General features: G+C 36.7%; 1 long non-coding RNA gene and 1 pseudogene across 1 annotated transcript in view; one reads left to right on the top strand and one right to left on the bottom strand.

Annotated features, from left to right (window-relative positions):
- Positions 1–1,106: 1,106 nt before the first annotated feature.
- LOC122688506 lies at positions 1,107–2,515 on the bottom strand (annotated as a pseudogene).
- A 26-nt stretch (positions 2,516–2,541) lies between these two features.
- Positions 2,542–22,213, top strand: part of LOC122688500 — a 37,360-nt gene continuing 17,688 nt past the window's right edge. Inside the window, exon 1 of the long non-coding RNA XR_006339495.1 lies at positions 2,542–2,648. This is a non-coding gene — a long non-coding RNA (uncharacterized LOC122688500). The remainder of the gene's footprint in view (positions 2,649–22,213) is intronic.

The raw sequence follows: 22,213 nt of genomic DNA, 5'->3' as shown, positions 1-22,213 counted from the left end.
GTTTCTGTAAAAAAATAGGGAGAAAGAAATGCAAGGTATTTCAATGTGTTGACTGTTGACTGCATGATAGACTTTGTTCTCCATAAGCTACAAGATTTAAAAATTTGAAAAAGACTGTGTGCCTATAGAAAAAAACAACCTTAAAGGAAATGCAGTTTTTATTAAGCACTAGTCCAATAGCCCACTTCTCAATGTTTCTCAGAAAATAAAATGGAAACCAGAACAACTGTTCTGTTCAAACTGGTTGTAAACCGAGGCAAAATAAATCTGACACTTCAAAATCAATCACACAAAATAACATGGAAGAAACCAAACCTTTAAAATTCAACTTAAGTATCTAGATAAATGGAAAGTCAAAGTGTTTTGACAAACACAACAGGTTTTATATTGGTGAAATGAAGTTGGTTATTTTTTCTAAGCTGCTTCTTTATAGTAGGCTAATCTAATGTTCTCTGAGGGAAGAAGTTAGGAGCTACAGCTGTGATAGTTGTAAAAAAAATGACTAGCCCCTAATGTTGTAATCTAGTAATTTATATCTTTGAATTGAAGTTTTGGTAGGTTTAGATGTTTAGTTCAAAATAATATTCAAAATATGGGCAGTGGGGTATAGTCTAGCCAATAAAAATATTAGTAAGCAAAACTAGGGATTGACTGAATGCACCTTCCACATATAAATGAGTGTCTAAGTCTTAAGGACAAAGCCCTCATTCACCTAGAACATTCACTCCAGAAATACGGAGGCTGTATCCAGTGAGCTGAGATTAAAGTCTTAAACATATTACTGCTCATTTACCTCTGTATATGGCAACTGGCAGGACCCTATATTCATATAAGAAATCTTAGAATTATCTTTGTACAATACTAAATTTTACAAGTTTATCTGCAATCCAATTATCTTTTCTATTATGGCTGCTTCCAGGAAAACTGATACTCTCCTTCGGTAGTCTCAGGAATATTTTCAACATAATCATTTAAGAAAAAAGAATTGCTTTGAGCATTAAAAATGCATACATAGTTCTGTCCTATTTATGAAATGTTTCTTGAAGTATTCGATTCTTGGTTGAAGGTAGAAGATAGCCACACTGGTTTGAAGGGAGTTGTTATCTTCAGAAGTCTTTTTGTAAACCACTCTTCTGAAAGATAACTTCTCCTCTGGAAGACTTATCTAAACTTTCAAGAAACTGTTCAGAAACTTTTGCTTAAGGAGCTAGACTGGTTTTCTTATAATCTCTGATTCTATGCTTGATATCAGATTCAGCTTACTTCTTTTCCTCTTCACTAGTGGAAACAGTATCCCGTTCATAGCAGATGGAGCTTATGGTGGAAACTGTAAATTGATCTACTTTCTGTAAATCAATAAGCACACTGCAATATGTATTAGGATGAACACTGAAAGGGCTCTTTAGTCAATGATTGATTCCTTTGCTAACACTGATATCCCACTGCGGCAAACAGTACTGGAGCGTGATCTCTCACTTCAGCCAGAGTCCACATTTGTCATTTTCAATGTTATTCTGACATCTGCCGGCTACCTTCTTCAAAGGCTCCCAATCCTCAAGTGACTGTGATTTTGGAAGCTCTGTTGAAGTTCATCATGAATTGTTTCAGAAACAAGGGCTAAAATCTTATTCTACCTTTCTTGTTTTCAAGAATATTTGATCAACCAAGCCATATCTGTCAATGTATTTTTAAAAGTTACGTTTATAGGTTTTCTGAGAAAAGAGTGCTTTCTTCACTTAGGTGAACTTTGTAACCTTTGTGCTGTGCTAAGCTGCTTCAGTCCTGTCTGACTCTTTGCCACCCCATGGACTGCAGCCCACGAGGTCCCTCTGTCCATGGGGTTCTCCAGGCAAGAATACCGGAGTGGGTTGCCATGCCTTCCTCTAGGGGATCTTCCCAACCCAGGGATCGAACCCAACTCTCCTGCATTGCAAGCCTATTCTTTACTGCTGACTCACTGGGGAAGCCCTGACCACCTTTAACTAGCTGCAATAACTCAACTATCCCAGAAAGTATTTCAGAGGACAATTTTCTGATTAATCCCAGACCCAGCAATGAAAACCTCTCCTTGCAGAATACATCCAGAAACGATGCTTAAATCTTTCAGTGCTCTGTCTATGGTGCATATTGCCAACGTCATGAGAGCCCAGCACTTAGAACACTTGTCTACATCGTCCTTTCCAGATCGCTCTGGTTGATGAAGGAGTGATAGCAAACGTAAATATCCTCTTTAATGAGAATGAAAATCCGTGGTGTCAAAAGTAACTCATTAATTCTCTATCACTCTGCCATATTTGAGACATCGATAGTACCTTGCATTTGGAAAGAGCTTCTGGTAATACAGCTTAAGCAGCTCCGGCAGCTGAGGCACGTTCAGTGCTTCCACAGAACGCAGAGCTAGTTCCAGGTCAGATCGCACCGAGAATCGGCAGGAACTGCAAAAGGCCGCCTTCGCCCACTGCGCAGGCGCGTCGCGGCCTCGGCGACCGTCTGGACCAGTTACTGAGAATTGCATCTCCCGCTTGGGAGGTGGCCTGGCTACTGGAGACTCTGCGGCCTCCCTGCGCATCCGTTCGGCAGTGGGTCCGGCGCTCAGCTGGAGAGAAGGAGGCCATGCCTGTTCCAGAAAGAAGTTATTCTGAGAGAAGGTGAGCCCTTCAGCATGCTGGAGATCAGCCCCGTGAAGAGAAATGTAGGGCCAGGCGTGTAGGAAGGGGCAGGAGCTTCTAGGGCCTCCCAACTCTGCTTCCGCTTTCTGAATCTCTATTCGGTTCTCCAACCCGGAAGCTCCCAGGGTGATTTATCATACACCTGCTTTCTTGCTGTAATAACTTGTGTATGCCTAAGGATGAGGAGGTTGAAACAGAGGGGGAAGTCAAGCTTATTTGCCCCACAGCCGAGGTGAAACTTTTGTCAGGAGTCTGAGCTGCGCAGAGTATGAATTAACGCAAGATGAGGTTCAGAATTCACTTATTAGTCTCCAAAACCTCATGGCCGAAATGATTTAGAAATGGATGAAAATAAGACATGGTTTCTCTCTGAGTAAACTTCAGTCGATTCTTTCAGACGTAGTAATTTAAATTTCAAAACGGTGAGGAAAAGAAACCAGCCAATTGGTACTTGACTTTAGTTCATTTCCTGTCTGAAACAATGCAAAAATTTAGCATTACTTCCATTTTAGGGAGAGGATCTGACTTAATATTTTTCCCTAATCTGAGACCGTAAATATATGCTCTTATATTTTCTTTAAGAATAAGGTCTTCATTAGCCTGAAATGCTTTTTTTTTTCCCTTTGTCTATTGAGAAAAAAAAAAAGAACTTACTGGGGGAGAAGGCATGGAAGGGCTTGCGTACCATGGAAGATAGAATATATTAAAGTATTCATATTTCAGGAAGATAGCAATGTTAAATTTTCAAAAAAAAATAAAAAGGAAAGGAGTGGTAGCAACCAGAAAAAAAAATTGAAGGATGAGTGAATGGCATCTCCATGACTTATTTATTTTAAGCTAGAGGTTTCTACCTTTTAACTCAGCTCATGCATTTTGTCCACCATCACCCATCACCCTAGCTCTCTGGCAACCACCAATCTTCTTCTCTGTATCGGTAAGCTTGTTTATGTTGTTGTTGTTTTGGTTTGTTTTTTTTTCCCCCAATGTTATTCTTCTCTTTTCGTAAAGAATAATGCATATTTGTAGGGGTCGCACAGAGTCAGACACAACTGAAGCGACTTAGCATGCATGCCTGCACTGGAGAAGGAAATGGCAACCCGATCCAGTATTCTTGCCTGGAGAACCCCAGGAACAGAGGAGCCTGGTGGGCTGCCGTCTGTGGGGTTGCACAGAGTCTGGACATGACTGAAGTGACTTAGCAGCAGCAGCAGCAGCAGATGAATAGCTTTATTGCCCTGTCCTGTGGAATCTAAGAAGTCCAGTAGCCTTTGGTTATTTTATCCTGTCTTTATGTTCCGTTCAAACTGGCAGTGTTTCTGCTCTTATACTCTCATAATGTCTTTATCCTTGAGTAGGAAATGGCAATCCACTCCAGTTTTCTTGCCTGGAAAAATCCCATGGACCGAGGAGCCTGGCAGTCTACAATCCATAGCGTTGCAAAAGAGTCGGAAACAACTGAAGCGACTTAGCATGCAGGCATGTAATGTCTCTATCAAGTGATAGTCCAGCCATATCCTTGGTGTTGTCTTCTGAATACACTTGCTCAGTTTTTGAAATATGAACAGCCTGAGAATTTTCCAAATCTTATAAAGTCTGGTTTTTCTTTGTATAACAGTTCTTTCTTCAATTTATCTCTCTTCTTCACTTGTATTATAAGAAGGCAGGTGGAAACAAGTCTTTCTAAGCAACAGTTTGCTTAGAAATGTCCTCAGCTAAATATCCAATATTTATCCAGTCATCATTTGCAAATTATAATTTCCACAAAACACTAAAATACAAATGCAATTCATGCAAGTTCTTTGCCACTTTGTAACAAGTATTACCATTCCTTTGATTTCTAATAACCTGTTACTCATTTTCATCTGAGACCTCAAAGTGGCCTGCCTTAATATCCATATTTCTGCTAATATTCTACTTATGATTATTTATGTATTTTTCTAAGAAGATGGAAAATTTCTGTCCATCTCTATTTCCTTTTTCCCTGAGTTCCTCAGAATCACTCTTAATGTGATCTCAATTTTTTTGGCATGTACCACAGAACTCCTCAGGTCTTTACCCATTACCCACATCCAACGCCGCTTCCACAATTTTAGATATTTGTTGTAGTAGTACCTCCCTTCTTGGTATCAAAATTTATATTAGCTCAGCCTACCATCGACTTAAACAGTAGGAATTTATTTCTCACGGTTCTGTAGGTTGGAAAGTCTGAGATCAAAGTGCAGGCCCATTTGGTTCCCCCTTGAGGACTCTCTTCTGGCTTGTAGATGGCTGTCTTCTTGCTGGGGTCTCATATGCAGCGTGAGAGGAAGCAAGCTCTGTGGTATTGATCTCAGGTGGCCTCAGCCTGCAGTGGCTTGAAGCAGGATTTTGGTTCCTGGCCAGAGATTGAAGTCAGGTTGTGGCAGTGAGAGTGCTGAATACTAGCCACTAGACCAGTGACCAGTGACAAAACTCCTGGCCCACTGACTTTGTAGAATGAATTCCCACAAAGAGACAGAAAGGAGTGAAACAAGTGTCTTTGGGGAAAATAGAGAGTATGCATGAATAGACACATGGTGTTGTGCCCTTACAGTAATTTGAATCACTTTTATCAGGCATTTCTCCTGGGTTTCCTTTGGCCAGTCATCTTGCTTTGCCTGGTTCTGAGTCCATATTTGGCTTATGGATGCATCTCTTAGCCAAGAAGGATTCCAGCAAAGAGGCCTACGAGTAGGTTGACATCACTTCCTTTTTGACCTTCAAGGAGCCTTTCCGGACATGTATAGTCAGGAACATCTCCTTGACCTCAAGGATGAGAAGTATGTGGTCTTTGTCTCTTATCTAGGTAGGGCTCAGCCTCTCCTATTAGCCTCCTGCTATTACCTTCATCTTGGAGTATCTGTTCATAGGTGACATACTGCAGCTCCTCAGCCTGGGACTGTCTGTCTTCTGCCTCAGTATATCCGTGTGTGTGTGTGTGTGTGTGCGCGCGCGCACGTGCATGCACGCTCAGTTGCTCAGTCGTGTCTGACTCTTTGCAGCCCCATGGCCTGTAGCCCACCAGGCTCCTCTGTCCATGGGATTTCCCCGGCAAGAATACTGGAGTCGGTTGTCATTTCCTTCTCCAGAGGAAGCACCTCATGGGAAGCCCATCTCTTTCTATAAGAATACTGATTCCATCATGAAGCCCTCCACCTCATATATGATATATAGGATATTTATGTATATAAATGTATGATATATAATGTATAAATTTGTATTTAATATGTGTTATATTAAGTTTATTAAACAACTTTGAATAAATAATAAGTGTATCACATCCATAGTGAAATGACACAACATACTAAATGTGTTAAATATTATTTTTATTTATTTTTTCATTTATTTTTATTAGTTGGAGGCTAATTACTTTACAATGTGTTAAATATTATTAAGTTTCTCTGTATTATTTTACAAATCCAAGGCAATCTCAAAAATAATTATGCTGGATCTGTAGTATAACTGAACAGATTCATTAAAAAATTTATGTTGGAGAAAATATAAACATTTAGAGATTGCTAGGTTCACTTTAAGAAGATAAATGAGAATACTGACTAGATATTAAGGCATTTGCAAAGCTATAGTTATAAAACCAATATTTTCTTTATACCTGAAGAGACAAATAGAAACTCTTTTATTTTGGAATTTGGTTTGCAGGCCTGTCTAGGATGGCATTTGCCTCCTTTCATCCCCTCTCTATACAGTTTCCCTTGCTTCTAGTTTTGTGTGTTTCATTTGGCCCTAAAGTCCTATTAATAGACAGGTCTTATGTTATTGATTAAAGTTAGCACTTTAACCTTCTGGGGATATTAGGAAAACTCAGGTTAAGTCATGATCTAGCAAGTGGTTGGGTACCTTTCTCAGTGGGAAGATTTTTCTATTTCTTCTCCATGTTTTTAGGTATGTCTCTTTATATGTCATTTCCTTGCGAAGAGTTAGTTTTTCTTTGACCCCCTTTGTAGGCCTCAATTCAAATAGTGAGTCTGTATTTAGTGTCTACTTCTGTGAGGCATTTTAAATTTGTGCTTCTCCCTATCTACTCTGCCTGCTGCTGGAGGCAAAGCCCAGGAGATTTGAAGTTTTAACTCTACTTCATGCTTTACACATCTGATTCCATTTTTGGTCCCATAGATGTGTATTTTATTTTTGAAGATTGCTATGCTTAAAAAACCTTTTTCCTTTCCATATTTTCTCTGTAATTGAAATTTTTTTAATATGCAGAGACTGTCTCAAAGAATAAACTGTTTTTTAGTCTCTTTTATCATTAAAACAAAGCAAAAAATAACTAAGAAAAGAGACTCTTAAAGTCATGTAAAAGAAATTATTGTCTCAAAGTCTTTAGATTTATAACTGTATTCTAGTTTTCATTCCAAAATCTTCCAGAAGAGTGGTGTTTTAAAAATTATTTTCCTAAAATGGTGCAAATTATTTTTAATTTACAACTTGCTAATCAGTTTAAAGATTTAAACGACATAATTACTAGTGTTTAGAAAAATTTTCTCTTTTTTGTTGTTGATGACATACTAAAAAAGATAATTGCAAATAATATTGTTTAATAGACTTATTTTAGTTGAAGATATTCTCATATATTCATTTTGTAAATATCAAACTTAGGTACTGAGTGTGCTTTATTTGAGTCTTAATTTAGGCCAGTGTCTTAACTGAGGGTGCAGTTTCACACTGTGCTGTACTTAGTCACTCACTCATGTCCTCCTCTTTGCGATCTCATGGGCTGTAGCCTGCCAGTTTCCTCTGTCCAAAAGGGGATTCTCCAGGCAAGAACACTGGAGTGGGTTACTCCTGTTAAAAAATAAAATTTTGAAAGTGGATTAAAAATAATGAAGTACTTATAATTTTGCATGAATATTTTGGTGACAGAGAGATAAACCTATTTTAATGTTAATAAGAAACATCTACTGAAAAGTGTCTTTTCAATAATGCTGTAAAATTATTCATTTCTATGAATCACATTTTTCAGATTTTTTCTATCATAAAGACATTTCTCCATTTATTTGTGCCTGAGATGTTTATAAAATACTAAGTACATGTTTTTTTAACAAGTAAGTTGCCAACTTTAGTTAATAAAAGGTAGTATTGTTGAAATTAAAGATACGAAAATATGTCATCTTACTCCCTGTGAGGCAAGGTCAAAATAGACTCCTGTATTAAATTATGGCATCTGAGTGATTTTAGTTCACTTACACTAGAGAAATTAATTAGTTTTGACTTCATGTGTCCTTTAATTCCAACTTTATTCACTTTATTAACTTAGCAAGTTTACAATTGCAAGTATTTTAAACCATCTTCAGTAGCCTTTAGCTTAGTGTTTTAATCTACCATTACTCTGGAAGAACAGCTCAGTTGAAAACTGGATGCATATAAATTTGAGCAACTTTACATGAATAAAATATGAAAAGAACATGGGTTCTGGAGTTGGAGAGACCTGAATTTGTTCTCTGACTTCACCACTTAGTGCCTTTATGACCTTAGGAAAGTTATTTAAGTCCCAGTTTCATCATCTGTGAAATGCTGGAAATAGCACATAATTCAGAATTTTGTTGAAGGGTAAAATGAGATAATGCAAAACTATTGACCCAACACATACCCCATAACAGAGACTCTATCAGTGATGATTCTCTCAGATGTGAGAGTCCTAAATTATCTATTTGATTCCTTGGATCCAAAGTATCTAAGCAAACTAATGTCTTTAAAAAATACATGTTATGTGTAGTTTTATATATAGTTTTAAAAAGTAATAGCCATTTTCAGTGCTTACTATGAGATCTATATAGTCCTAGTTGTTGGCAGTGCACACAAGAGCTTGAATTTGACTCTGGTAAGGAAGAACGTTTATGATGATCCTATTTTATCTAATTCCAAATGGAATTTAGTTAGGGGAATAAGAACCAAGAATGATAAAATAATCAGACACTAAGAAAACTGTTACCCTTATTTTTTGCTTTGTTTCTCTTTCTGAGTTCATATTTTGTCTCATTCCTACTTCTCTTTTGAATCAGCTTCTTTAATATTTCTTCTTGCGTATCAGATTGCTCTAAGTTCCTCTGGTAGCTCAGAGACAGCCCCATAAGACTCTCTCAGTGCAGAGACTGCATCTTCTTGTCTCTCTGGTTAATGGCTCCACATTCCTTGGAGGCATTCCAGTTGACCCAGTTCTGGTTGACTGTCTTTCTAGTTCAGTTGGCTGTGGCAAATGGCAAGGTGGTGGAGTAGGCTACTTATTCAAAAGAAGCTGAGAAGATATAGGATTCTAAGGGTGTGGTTTATACAGACTGGAATAGGTTAGTTTCTAGTCACTGGTAAATATTCTTAAGAAAAAAAAAATCTTACTGAGAGAAAAGGAGCTTAAAAAAAATAGCATAGGTTGATTGAAATAAGATCACTGTGTCATAGCTGAAAGTGAGAGTGAAATTCGCTCAGTTGTGTCCAACTCTTTGTAACCCCATGGACTATACAGTCCATGGAATTCCCCAGGCCAGAATACTGGAGTGGGTAGCCTTTCCCTTTTCCAGGAGATCTTCCCAACCCAGGGATTGAACGCAGGTCTCCTGCATTGCAGGCCAGTTCTTTACCAGCTGAGCCACAAGGGAAACCCAAGAATATTGGAGTGGGTAGCCTATTCCTGGGAGAAGGATATGGCAACCCACTCTAGTATTCTTGCCTGGAGAATCCCATGGAAAGAGGAGTCTGGTGGGCTGCTGTCCATGGGGTCACACAGAGTCAGACACGACTGAAGCGACTTAGCAGCAGCAGCAGCAGCCTATCCCTTCTTCAGCGGATCTTCCCAACCCAGGAATCTACCAGGGTCTCCTACATTGCAGGCAGATTTTTTACCAACTGGCTATCAGGGAAGCCCGTTGACTTATCTAAATTTTCCCACATCAAAATATCTTATTTCAATGCTGTGATAAAAAGAGAAATATTTGTGAGAGTTGAGAAACTTTTACATGAAACCAAGAATTCCCTGGCAAAGACTTTTGGCATCTTGATAAAATGTTATGATTGTACAAAACCTTCTTAGGCACTTTTATGAACCACATTTATTTGTAAACTCATTTACTTCAATCACCTTGCTATTGTGACCAAGGACACAACATTTGGCTTCATTCTACTCCATTGATACAAATTGTCCCCCAAGCCCCAGCCAAATAGAGTCTATTGATCTGAGAGATGAATAGGTGAGACTCTGTATGTGTGTATATTTACATATATATGTTTACACAGCAATATTTGAGACAGGATTTATAGTAGTTCATTCAATATTGCATCAAAAATTATAACTTTGCTAGAAAAGTATTTTCAAATAGGATGCCCTATTAAAAATGGATAAAAGGTACCTCTCTACATTACACACACACACAAATCACTAGTATTATCTGGAATTTAGATTTAGGAAAAAAGAGTTGAGATATTCAAGGACAAAGGGTAAGTCAGATAGAAGTAGAAACATAATTTGAATTCTTAGCACCAATTCTTAACACTAATTCTATAGTGAGCACAGTGGAATTTAAAACATGGTAATGGACTCAGAGGGTAACTTATTTAAATTAAAAAAAATTTCTCAGTATGCTATGGAAAATTAATAATATTTGGTTCATATGGCTGAAAATCACGTTTTCTTTAACAAAAGTATCTTTAGTAAAGTTCTTATCAGCTAGTATTGAATGCCTACCATATATAAGATTTTATTTTCTGAGGATAAAGAATTAATGAAAGTTATGATGCCATCCTTTAAGGATTTTAAATGAGAATATTAGATGAATAAGACATGAATACACATAATATTAATTCACTGTTTCTTTCAGAGTGATGGAAATGTATATACAGTGCAACAATAATATGAAGAAAGGTATGTTGAAAGCATCAGTGTATAAACCACAGAGTGGTTCACTTATCTTGTAGGTTCCAGATGTATGAAGACTGGAGGTTTACCACAAATCCTAATATCACCTGGACGAAGTGAAAATAATGAACAACAGATTTCTTTTCTAAGGAGAGTCAAAACTTCAAGCCACATGCTTGAGGTGTTGAATATGGAATCAGCAATCGGTCAATGGATAAAGGAATCATTTTTTTCTTTCTGTCTTATATAGTAGGTTCTTCCTAAGCATCTGAAATGAAGCTTGGTAGACAGGTAACTACATCATACCTTGCACATGTACATGAACATGCTCCTAATTGAGACTCCTTTTTTTTTTTCTTTCTTTTTTTTTTTTCATTTATTTTTATTAGTTGGAGACTAATTACTTTACAGTATTGTGGTGGTTTTTGCCATACATTGCCATGAATCAGCCATGGATTTACATGTGTTCCCCATCCTGAACCCCCCTCCCACCTCCCTCCCCATCCCATCCCTTTGGGTCATCCCAGTGCACCAGCTCCGAGCACTTGTCTCATGCATCCAACCTGGACTGGTGATCTGTTTCACACTTGATAATATACATGTTGTGACTCCTTTTTTATGATGGAACTCAATGCTTCTGGCTTTCTTGTTTCTTATTTTTTGTTCCATAGCCCCAGTTTATTCTTGCCTATGATATTCTGTAATCTCCTTCCTATGGCCTTCCGCTCTAGAAGGCTGTCCTTCTTTTGCCCACTCAGACTTGGCATTCAGGATATTCCTTTTGTTTTGTCCTAATGACCTCAGTTCTGCTTAAATATTTTTCCAGTAGATTCGTGTTTGTCTACATTATTACGTAGATTGTGACATATAATTTTTCATGCTTTGATTACCTGGCCCAGATTCTCTTCTTTTCTTCTTGCATCTTGCTATAAAAACTTTGGGATTATTTTAGGAATATATAATAATTCTCTTGTATTGCTAAAAAATCTGATTTGTATTTGATTATTTCATCTAAGTTTGCAGATTTTGAGCAAAGACTATTTTTATTCTCAGTGTATCCTTCAGAGCCCATCATGTCTAGTCCTCTCCTTCTCCCAGGGCCAGTGGGAAGCATCTTGACTAAGTTTGTGATTAGAGGATTAACATGGAGCATATTCAGAAAATACTTCTAGCAGTAGTGCAAGTGAATGCTTTGGTAGAGGATGAAAGACACAAGGTGAGTTCCTTGGTACCAGGCTTTCCTCTCATTGCAATGTGACCTTCTGTGCTTAAGTATTTGACTTTAATAAGCTCCATTAAAAATACAGGTATTATTTAGGAGAATAATCCCTTAAGAATTATTGAAACAACCTCTATTGTTATTATATACATTACACATTGTTATATTCTACTGACATTACCATTGAAAGTACACTTGGAATACAGGACAAAGACATGGAAAAAATGGGAGGCCCTGTTAGAGGGAAGTGGATGAAAGCATTTCACAAATACCAAACATATAAGTTACTGGGACTGGCAACTAAGAGATCTCTGTCCTGATCTTAGATTCACCTCTGACTGTAATTGGTAAACAATTGGTTCTCCATGTTTTCAACATTTTCATTTGAAAATAAGAGAAATTGATTTGACACTTGAAGGTGACTTTCTCAATTATGCAAATTTTGGCAAGGGTGTTAGAGCTTCATGTGTTGCTTTAAATTATTTTTTTTTTTTTACTGAAAATACGAGTATATTTATTGCTTAAAACATTCCTCTGAAATGATACCAATTTATAAATTGTAAAGTGGAAACAGCAAGATATAGAACATCAAAATATTGTAAAACTTTTAGGTGTGGGAGTTACATTTTTAAATATCCTTTTAAAAATATGGGATATTGGTAAAAAACATACACTATAAAAATATAGAATCAGCAATTTGGTGGCATTAAATACCTTACGTTCTTGAATTTCATAGTCTTGCCATTCTCAGATATATTCTCTCTTCAAAATTTCAGACAACAGTGCTCTCAAATTCTGAACTATTCCTTTCTAGCCAAATGTTTACAAACCATATGTAATAAGGCATAAATGCGTGATAGGAGTTGAATTTCTTACTCTTCTCAGGAACATTTGCATTTAAACATTTGCATTTAAACTGGGTCAAAGCTTAAGCCAAATGACTGATATTAAATGTGGGCATACCAAGAGTTAGCCCAACATTAAAGGAATTTATTTTCTCTCTTAAACAGCATACTCTTCCAGTGCATATGGAATAAAGCATGGTAGACAATTAATTGTCAAGCATGCTAGGACAATGCTATACCTAAATTCATTATTCTCTTATATTTCAGAAAAATTTATATATGAATAATTCATAATACAGAATTTGGTTAAATGTATTTTTCACATCATATTTACAAAAACATTTTTAAAATGGGACAAAACACACAGAATGCACAAAAGATGAAGTAAAATGAATTTTATTTATCTGTGCTTTTTGAACCCAAGACATATTATTAGACAAATCAGTTTTTACTTATATGCATTTGCATGCCAAAGGGATGGAAGAAACGTTATTTTAAATCAAGAGAGTTAGAGTATATTACACTGATGATCTTAGAGATTTGGACTGCTTCTAGAACCATGTCATGTCTGTGATTTTCAAAGGTGGTATAGAGATCTGAACCTGAGAAAATAGTTTTTCTGAGATGGTAAAGACACTATTTAGAATTAGCCCAAGATTAGCCAAATTACCCCAAGATATCTAGAAAGACAGAAAGTGATGGAGAATATTAGAGCAATGATTGCCGGCCATTTTTAATACCTTTATTATAGATTTATTGGTCTTAGTTTCTATGGCTTGGGAAAGTTAATTTTATTGATGTTTCCTGTTAATGGTTTCCCTTCCTTTTTAGCACATTATTTATACAAAACATCACAAGATAACAATTTGCAAATAGTGTTAAAAAGCATAGAGAACTTAATTTGACTTACCTTTGAGATTTATTACCTTAAAAAAAGAGGCTTAAGAGAGAAATTCAAGAACTTTATTGTATAACAAATGGAATGAGACTAAGGGTTGAACTGTTAGAATATAAATTAGTTGATTAATATTTAATCATGTAAACAACATTATGAAACTATGTTCATATCCCTTAAAAATAATTTATACTTGAGAACTATGCCTACAAATTTAAAATCCAGTAAAAGCATTGTTCTATCTTTTTAACAAAAATGAATAAATTTTGTTCCAGTGATTAAAAGAAAATTCCACTTACAAGGACTGAACTGAGGCTCTGACAGTCAGTTAAATTAAACTCACGTCACCAAGACAGAATGATCATCCTATCCATTCCATTCATAATTGTAACTTCCAGTGTAGTTACTCACTGTATATAAAGTGTGGACTTCTAATTCAGCTATTTAGGAAGCTGAATTTAACAAGATTTATGTTGGTTTATATATGACTTTGTATATTTCATTTAATAGTGTTATTTATTATTATCCCATACGCAAAAATCTTAGACATAATTCATGAGTTGAAACTTAAAATGATGTATGCAAAAAGTAATGTCATTGAGTTTTAAGTTATTTTTCAATTAGATTTAAGCTAAAGCTCTTTGACCACACTTCAACTAATTCTATAATGCTTTTTAAAGCATCACTGGAATTTGTTCTATTTGAAAGTATGAAGACTTTCTGCTAAAATTTGAAACCATTGAAAATAGCAAAGGCCAGGCACAAAAACTGTCTTTTTACTGCTTACTGCTTTACTTAGAGGCTATTAATTTTAAATGGTTATAAAACAGTATGAAACTATTATATTTATAAAACATTAAGCCCAATTCCTTTCCCAAAAAGTCTTGCCAGTTGCCTGTTTCTGATATTTTAAATATAAATTATTCAATAACTGGTTCTTTTTGTGGTTTTAAAGTGACTATGCATTGTGAATATGGGATGGTTTCAAAATAAACTCACAGGGGACTATGATCCTCAGCCAAGATGGAGTCACATAACAAGATATATACTTTCACATGAAAACAATGTGAAAAAATATATATTTATTTATCTTTATTATTGGATACCAGGTAATGCAAGGACAGTGATCTTTGAACCATGAGAGAGGAAGAAATAAAAGGTTAGTCTTGTAACTGCCTTAACTTACCACCCAAGATTTTCCAAATTCAGCACAGAAAGGGGGACCCCAGGGAGGATCCTAGTAAATTTCTTGAGTTGAGAAGATGGAACTTAGTGCCTGTGAAGGCCAAGGTGCTGAAATGTCCCACAGCAGAGTTCTGGAGAGATAAGAGCTTTGTAGAGAGAGGTTCTCTGGAGATTCTGAGGGTGTCATTCATATATTCAGTCAGATAGAAACTACTTGAGGCTAGGAAAAAGACCATCTGAAAGGAGCAGAGGGAACAATCCAGAGAGCTCATACAGGGGCTGGAAAAGTTGGTGTTTCTACAATCCAAAAAACCTCCTGTTTTAGGGGTCATTGGGTATTCCTTAGTAGCAGGATACTGCTTCAGGGGTAGGGAGATAGCCCAAGATTAATGTTGCTTTATTTCCAGATAATTAATTTTAAAAGTGTACCTTGAAAAAAATCAAAGTTCCTGAGAGTTCCCCCAGAAAATCTCAAGAGTATATGCTGCTGCTGCTGCTGCTAAGTCGCTTCAGTCGTGTCCGACTCTGTGCAACCCCAAACACGGCAGCCCACCAGGCTCCCCCGCCCCTGGGATTCTCCAGGCAAGAACACTGGAGTGGGTTGCCATTTCCTTCTCCAGTGCATGAAAGTGAAAAGTGAAAGTGGAGTCGCTCAGTCGTGTCTGACTCTTAGCGACCCCATGGACTGCAGCCCACCAGGCTCCTCCATCCATGGGATTTTCCAGGCAAGAGTACTGGAGTGGGGTGCCATTGCCTTCTCTGTCAAGAGTATATAGGGGAATACAAATATATAAAGCACCACAAAAGGTTAAGTTCACAGTGTCTGGCATATAGTAAAAATTACCAGACATGGCAAAGAAAATTATGACTCATAATGAAGACAAAAATTAAAAGGAATGTGCCCAGAACTAACACATGATAGAATCTGTTACAAGAACAATTAAAAGGTTATTATAATGTATTCTGTATATCTTTATTCTGTATATTCAAGCTGGAAAAAAATCAAGCAGGTGAAGCAATGATATTGTATCTGTTTTTTTTAATGCCTAAGAAAACGTCTAGAAATGACAAAAGATCTTCATGAAAAATACACTGGAAACTATCCAAAATGAAAATCAGAGAGGTCTTCCTTGGTAGCTCAGTGGTAAAGAATTCACATGCCAATGCAGGAGACATGGGTTTGATCCCTGGTCCAGGAAGGTCCCACATGCAGTGCAGCAATTAAGCCTGTGCACACAACTTGTGAGCCTGTGATCTAGAGCCCAGAGACTCTACCTACTGAGCTGAGCTCACGTGCCGCCACTCCTGGAGCCCACATACCCTGAAGCCCATGCTCCTCCGCAACAGAAGCCGCCACAATGAGAAGCCTGTGAACTGCAAGTAGAGAGTAGCCCCAGCTCTCTGCAACTAGAGAAAAACCTGCGCAGCAATGAAAACCAGGCACAATTATAAATAAATTTAGAAAGTCAGAGAAAAATGATATTAAAAATATGAACAAAGGAGCAGTGGGACAAATTTAAGTGACTTAAGCTATGAAATTGGATCTCAAAGCATAGGAAGTGAGTTGAAAAAAATAGTTGAAGAAATTATGGTCAATTTTTTCCCCAAATTTGTTGATAATTTTAAGCCAGCAAATTCAAGGATCTAAATGAAATATAAATACAGGGATGCTTAAGAAAACTACACCAAGGCACATGACAGTCAGTGTCCAATATTACTCTGAATTATTAGGAAGTCACCTATTGGAATAGTTCACTGCCATCTCAATCAAGGGAAAAAAAAAATCTTTTGAATCATGCATGGTTCTATGTTAGTACCTCAGTTCAGTTTAGAAAATTTTCAAGAAGACTGTTGGTAGTTCAAAAATAAGGGTCAGGTGCTCTTTTTGGCAGCACATATACAAAAGTAAGGGTCAGTGGGGATTCCTCATTTTTGAACATAATGGATGTTGAATTTTTTCCAACCAACTTTGTAGTCCTCATTATAGAGACTTTTTTTCATTATTTTAAAAAGTAAATTTATTTATTTATGTCAGGTCTTAGTAGCAACACACAGGATCTTCTATTTGGCATGTGGGATCTTTCATTGTGGCACATGGGCTTCTATCTAGTTGTGGTGCATGGGCTTCATTGCCCCGTGGCATGTGGACCTTAGTTCCCAACCAGGGGTTGAACCCATGTACTCTGCATTGGAAGGCAGATTCTTAACCGCTGGATCAGCAAGGAAGTTTTCTTTTCATTTTCTACTTTAGGAACTCTGATCTGCAAATTACTTTCCCATCCTAATATCACCTACCTTTTTCTAGCTCTGATTTTACACTAAATTTTAAAATGGGAAAACAAATTCTGCAAGTCCTTACTTCATCTGTCAGTCTTGCATGGCTGATAGAGTTTCTTAGAGTCAATAAACAGTGCAGAGTAAGAAATAATGGAGAGAATGAATGTTAATTGTTTGAAATATAATGCTACTCAAGTAATTAAGATGAAGTTGTGAGACATAGGTTTGGATACTGGTTTGGAGACTCTGCTTTGACCATATCATACAGTCAAATGGTTTTTTGATAGGTTTTTTTACTGAGTATTCTCGCATTTGTCATCTCTTTTTCTGTTCTAAATCTGTCATGTCTTGGTAGTCTCTTTGAAAGTGTCAGGGGAAAGCAAAATTTATGTTTTGATAACAATATTTTATTTCGGCAATGGTGACTAGGATACCTATGTAATAAAAAATAAGAAGTGAGTGAAATGTTTTTAGTATTGATCAAAGTCTCAGTGAGCTACTCCGCTCACTCAGGAAGGAAACTGCTTAATAAAGAGCTGTTGCAAATTAGAGCTAATTACCATAGTTTCATTTTCATAGATAGTCAAGGGAAAGGGATACAATTAATGATACTTACATTTTTTTATGGAGAAAGGTGTGACTTTTGGAAGATTAAATTAGTATATATAAATAGACAAAGAACAGGACTTGATTTTCAGAACCTTGGCCTAAGATTTCGGAATTCTTTGTTCCTAGAAAAGACAATATGTCTAGGTAGGACAATAGGTAATTTTATCAAAAAATTCTTAAATTTAATGAAAAGTAGATAGGATCACATGATCATCTCTAAATATTAATAAAACTTGAATCAATAAATTAAAAAATAAAATTAAGGTGTGTCACATTCAAGATACTTCAGCTAAGAAAAGGAAAATTATTTGTGACTACAGGTAGGGATTTTCTATGTGCTCAGGATTTAAATATGCATTAATCAATGATGTAAGAAGTATTATATAACTATAATAAAATAAAAATATCCTGCAAGAATGGAGTGAAAAGCTATAGATCGTGAAGAAGATGTTAAGAAATGATTAATGCTTTTCAGGCTAAATTCAAAACAAGAACAAGAATTTCTATTTGGGATCAAATAAGATAGAGAGAGAACACTCAACTACTACTTTTAATTTTTTTATTATTTGCTTCCTTAGTAGTGTAGAAATTGTTAAGATAATTATATTAAAGAGTACTAAAACATGCTAAACACGAAGATATGAATATAGCATCATTGTTGGTTACATTTTTGATGTAAATAGACATTAGGCAAGTTCCAGGGAATCTTTATGGACCAGGGATTGAAACCATATCTCCTGCATCGGCAGGGAGATTTTTACCACTGAGCCACCAGGGAAGTCCTCAGTTGTTGGTAGTACATGTGAATGAGTTCCCCTGGAGGAGGAAATGGCAACCCACTTCAGTATTCCTGCCTGGAAGAGCCCATGGACAGCAGAGACTGTGGGCTGTAGTCCATGGGGTAGCAAAGAGTTGGACATGACTTAGTGACTGAGCCTGAGCACATGAATGAGTTATTAAAATTAATTGTTTTTAAGTTACTTAGGAGAAAACAGTCTCTGACTTAAGAATATTTTTCTGAAAGATGTTTTTCATTTTTTAAAATATTTTTTATTTGATTGATATTGTAACAGCAAAGCAAAACATTTCTTGGTCTGTGTTGCAGTAGACCAAACTTATCTAAATAGCAGTGCTTATGCACAATTTTGATATGAGCCAAGATAGTATAACTTGAAATAACATAAAGAATTACCAGCAACTTGATTATCACATACTGTTCATGGGGTTCTCAAGACAAGAATACTGAAGTAGTTTGCCATCCCCTTCTCTAGTGGACCACATTCTGTCAGAACATTTCATGCAAAACTGGGCTCAATAAAGGACAGAAATGGTATAGACCTAACAGAAGTAGAAGATATTAAGAAGGGGTGGCAAGAATACACAGAAGAACCTTACAAAAAAGATCTTCATGACCCAGATAATCACGATGGTGTGATAACTCACCTAGAGCCAGACATCCTGGAATGTGAAGTCAAGTGGGCCTTAGGAAGCATCACTATGAACAAAGCTAGTGGAGGTGATGGAATTCCAGTTGAGCTATTTCAAATCCTAAAAGATGATGCTGTGGAAATGCTGCATTCAATATGTCAGCAAATTTGGAAAACTCAGCAGTGGCCACAGGACTGGAAAAAGTCAGTTTTCATTCCAATGCCAAAGAAAGGCAATGCCAAAGAATGCTCTAACTACTGCACGATTGCACTCATCTCACACATTAGTAAAGTAATCCTCAAAATTCTCCAAGCCAGGCTTCAGCAGTACCTGAACTGTGAACTTCCAGATGTTCAAGCTGGTTTTAGAAAAGGCAGAGGAACCAGAGATCAAATTGCCAACATCCTCTGGATCATTGAAAAGCAAGAGAGTTCCAGAAGAACATCTATTTTGCTTTATTGACTATGCCAAATCCTTTGATTGTATGGATCACAATGAACTGTGGAATATTCTGAAAGAGATGGGAATACCAGACCACCTGACTTGCCTCTTGAGAAACCTGTACGCAGGTCAGGAAGCAACAATTAAAACTGGACATGGAACAACAGACTGGTCCCAAATAGGAAAAGGAGTATGTCAAGGCTGTATATATTGTCACCCTGCTTATTTAACTTATATGCAGAGTACGTCATGAGAAACGCTGAGCTGGATGAAGTACAAGCTGGAATCAAGATTGCTGGGAGAAATATCAATAACCTCAGAGATGCAGATAACACCACCCTTATGGCCGAAAGTGAAGAAGAACTAAAGAGCCTCTTGCTGAAAGTGAAAGAGGAGAGTAAAAACGTTGGCTTAAAGCTCAACATTCAGAAAACTAAGATCATGGCATCTGGTCCCATCACTTCATGGCAAATAGATAGGGAAACAGTGGAAACTGGCTGACTTTGTTTTGGGGGGCTCCAAAATCACTGCAGATGGTGATTGCAGCCATGAAATTAAAAGACGCTTACTCCTTGGAAGGAGAGTTATGACCAACCTAGACAGCATATTAAAAAGCAGAGACATTACTTTGTCAACAAAGGTCCTTCTAGTCAAGGCTATGTTTTTTCCAGTGGTCATGTATGGATGTGAGAGTTGGACTATAAAGAAAGCTGAGTGCCAAAGAATTGATGCTTTTGAACTGTGGTGTTGGAGAAGACTCTTGAGAGTCCCGTGGACTGCAAGGAGATTCAACCAGTCCATCCTAAAGATCAGTCCTGGATGTTCATTGGAAGGACTGATGTTGAAGCTGAAACTCCAATACCTTGGCCACCTGACGCGAAGGGCTGACTCATTTGAAAAGACCCTGATTTTGGGAAAGATTGAAGGCAGGAGGAGAAGGGGATGACAGATGAGATGGGTAGATGGCATCACTGACTCAATGGACATGAGTTTGGGTAATCTCTGGGAGTTGGTGATGGCAGAAGGAGGCCTGGCATGCTGTGGTTCATGGGGTCGCAAAGAGTTGGATACCAAATGAGCAACTGAACTGAACTGAAACTGATTATCACAACAGTACAGACTCAAATAGAAAGACAAAGCTAGCAAAAGAAAAATCTCTTGGACTTCAACTTCTTTAGACTCATATAACTGGAAATTGCACTTTTGGTTAGGGTGTAAAATTTAAATTTAGATTAGTACTTTTGCTCCCCTAATAATACAAAGGGAAACCTAGATAAAGCAGAAGATTATACTTATCTAAGGGACTATTCAAAAACACTGGATGTAAGGAAGTCTTGACGAACTGATTACCAGAGAAAGGAATATGTGAGCAGTAAGTCCCTGAACAGGTCTGGGACAATTGCTGGGTCTGATTCAGGCAGAGAGAAGAAAGTCTCCCAAAAACCATAAGGATTTATTGAGGAGATATCAGCTAAGCTATTGGTCGATGTAGGAGTGGGCAGGAATGACTGTATTCCTGAAGACACTCAAGTGAAAGAATATATTTCTATGTCCAACAATTGTCTCTACTGCCCCGCCACCATTACCAGTTTTGCTGAGAAAGAATAGTTAAGGTAAGCCTGAAATGCAAGAGAATGAGATAAAACAAAACAAATCAAACAGTCAATCTAATGGCAAGAGGTCTAATATTGGAACCTCCAAGGAGAGAAAAAAATTAACAGGACAGAAAATATTTAAAGAAATAATTGCTAGACAGTTTCCAAGTTTCATGAAAGGCATTAACCCACAAGCTTATGATGTTCAGCAAATCCCAAACAGTCCATAAGTCTCAAATAGCTTCATCCTAGTAACACTGCTGAAAATTTATGACAAATTCTAAAAGCATCCAGATAAAAAAGTAATGTTATGTACAGCAAATCACAATTAAATGTGATGGCTGACTTATCATTATGAATGAAGCATACCAAAAGTTATGGAATGACATCTTTAAAGTAGCTTAAAACACAGACACACATACACACACACAAAAGGGAACTATAAATATAGATTTTATATCCAGCAAAAACAACATTTAAAGTAAAGGTGAAATAAAGACATTTTCAGATAAGCAAAAGCCAATAGAACTGTGGCCAGCAGTTCTACATTATAAGTGCTAAAGGCAGTTCTTCATTCTAAACAGAAATAATACAAGCTGGAAAGGTAGATTTACAGGAAGGATTGAAAGGCATTATAAATGTTAAATAAGTAGCTATACAAGACTTTTCCTAACTTCTTCAAAATATAATTGTCTGTTTAAAGCAGACACAATAACATTTTGTTGTGGGGGGTTATATCACACATAGTGGTTAAGTTGTATCATAATAATAGCACAAAGGATAGTGAGGGAGTAACTTAGATTACTTTTCATATATTAAGAACATCTTTAAAATCTTAAATAGGAGGAGGTCTTATGATTCATTAAAACTTAAACTTCGGGAAAATTTTCAAGCTCCATTAAACTTGGTTAAGCCTCATTAAATGAGGCTTAGTGTTTCTGCCCCTCTTAAGCCAAGCTGGGAATAACTAAACTTTAAAAAATTCTTGTTATGCTCTTAGACGTAAAAGACTAGATAAGACTGGTTAAGCATTGAAAAGTAATTAAGTGAGATCATTTAACATCTTTCTCTTCTTGGTTGACAGAACATTCAGGTTGTTAAATCAATTTGGATTAGTTTTAAATATTGTTCAAATTTGTCAAGTATTATTAATCCAACTAATCATCATAAA

The sequence above is a fragment of the Cervus elaphus genome, chromosome 33 (assembly GCF_910594005.1).
Source record: "Cervus elaphus chromosome 33, mCerEla1.1, whole genome shotgun sequence".
NCBI lineage: Eukaryota > Metazoa > Chordata > Mammalia > Artiodactyla > Cervidae > Cervus > Cervus elaphus.
The sequence above is the reverse complement of the archived record's forward strand: the minus strand, read 5'-3'. Positions and strand labels throughout refer to the sequence as shown.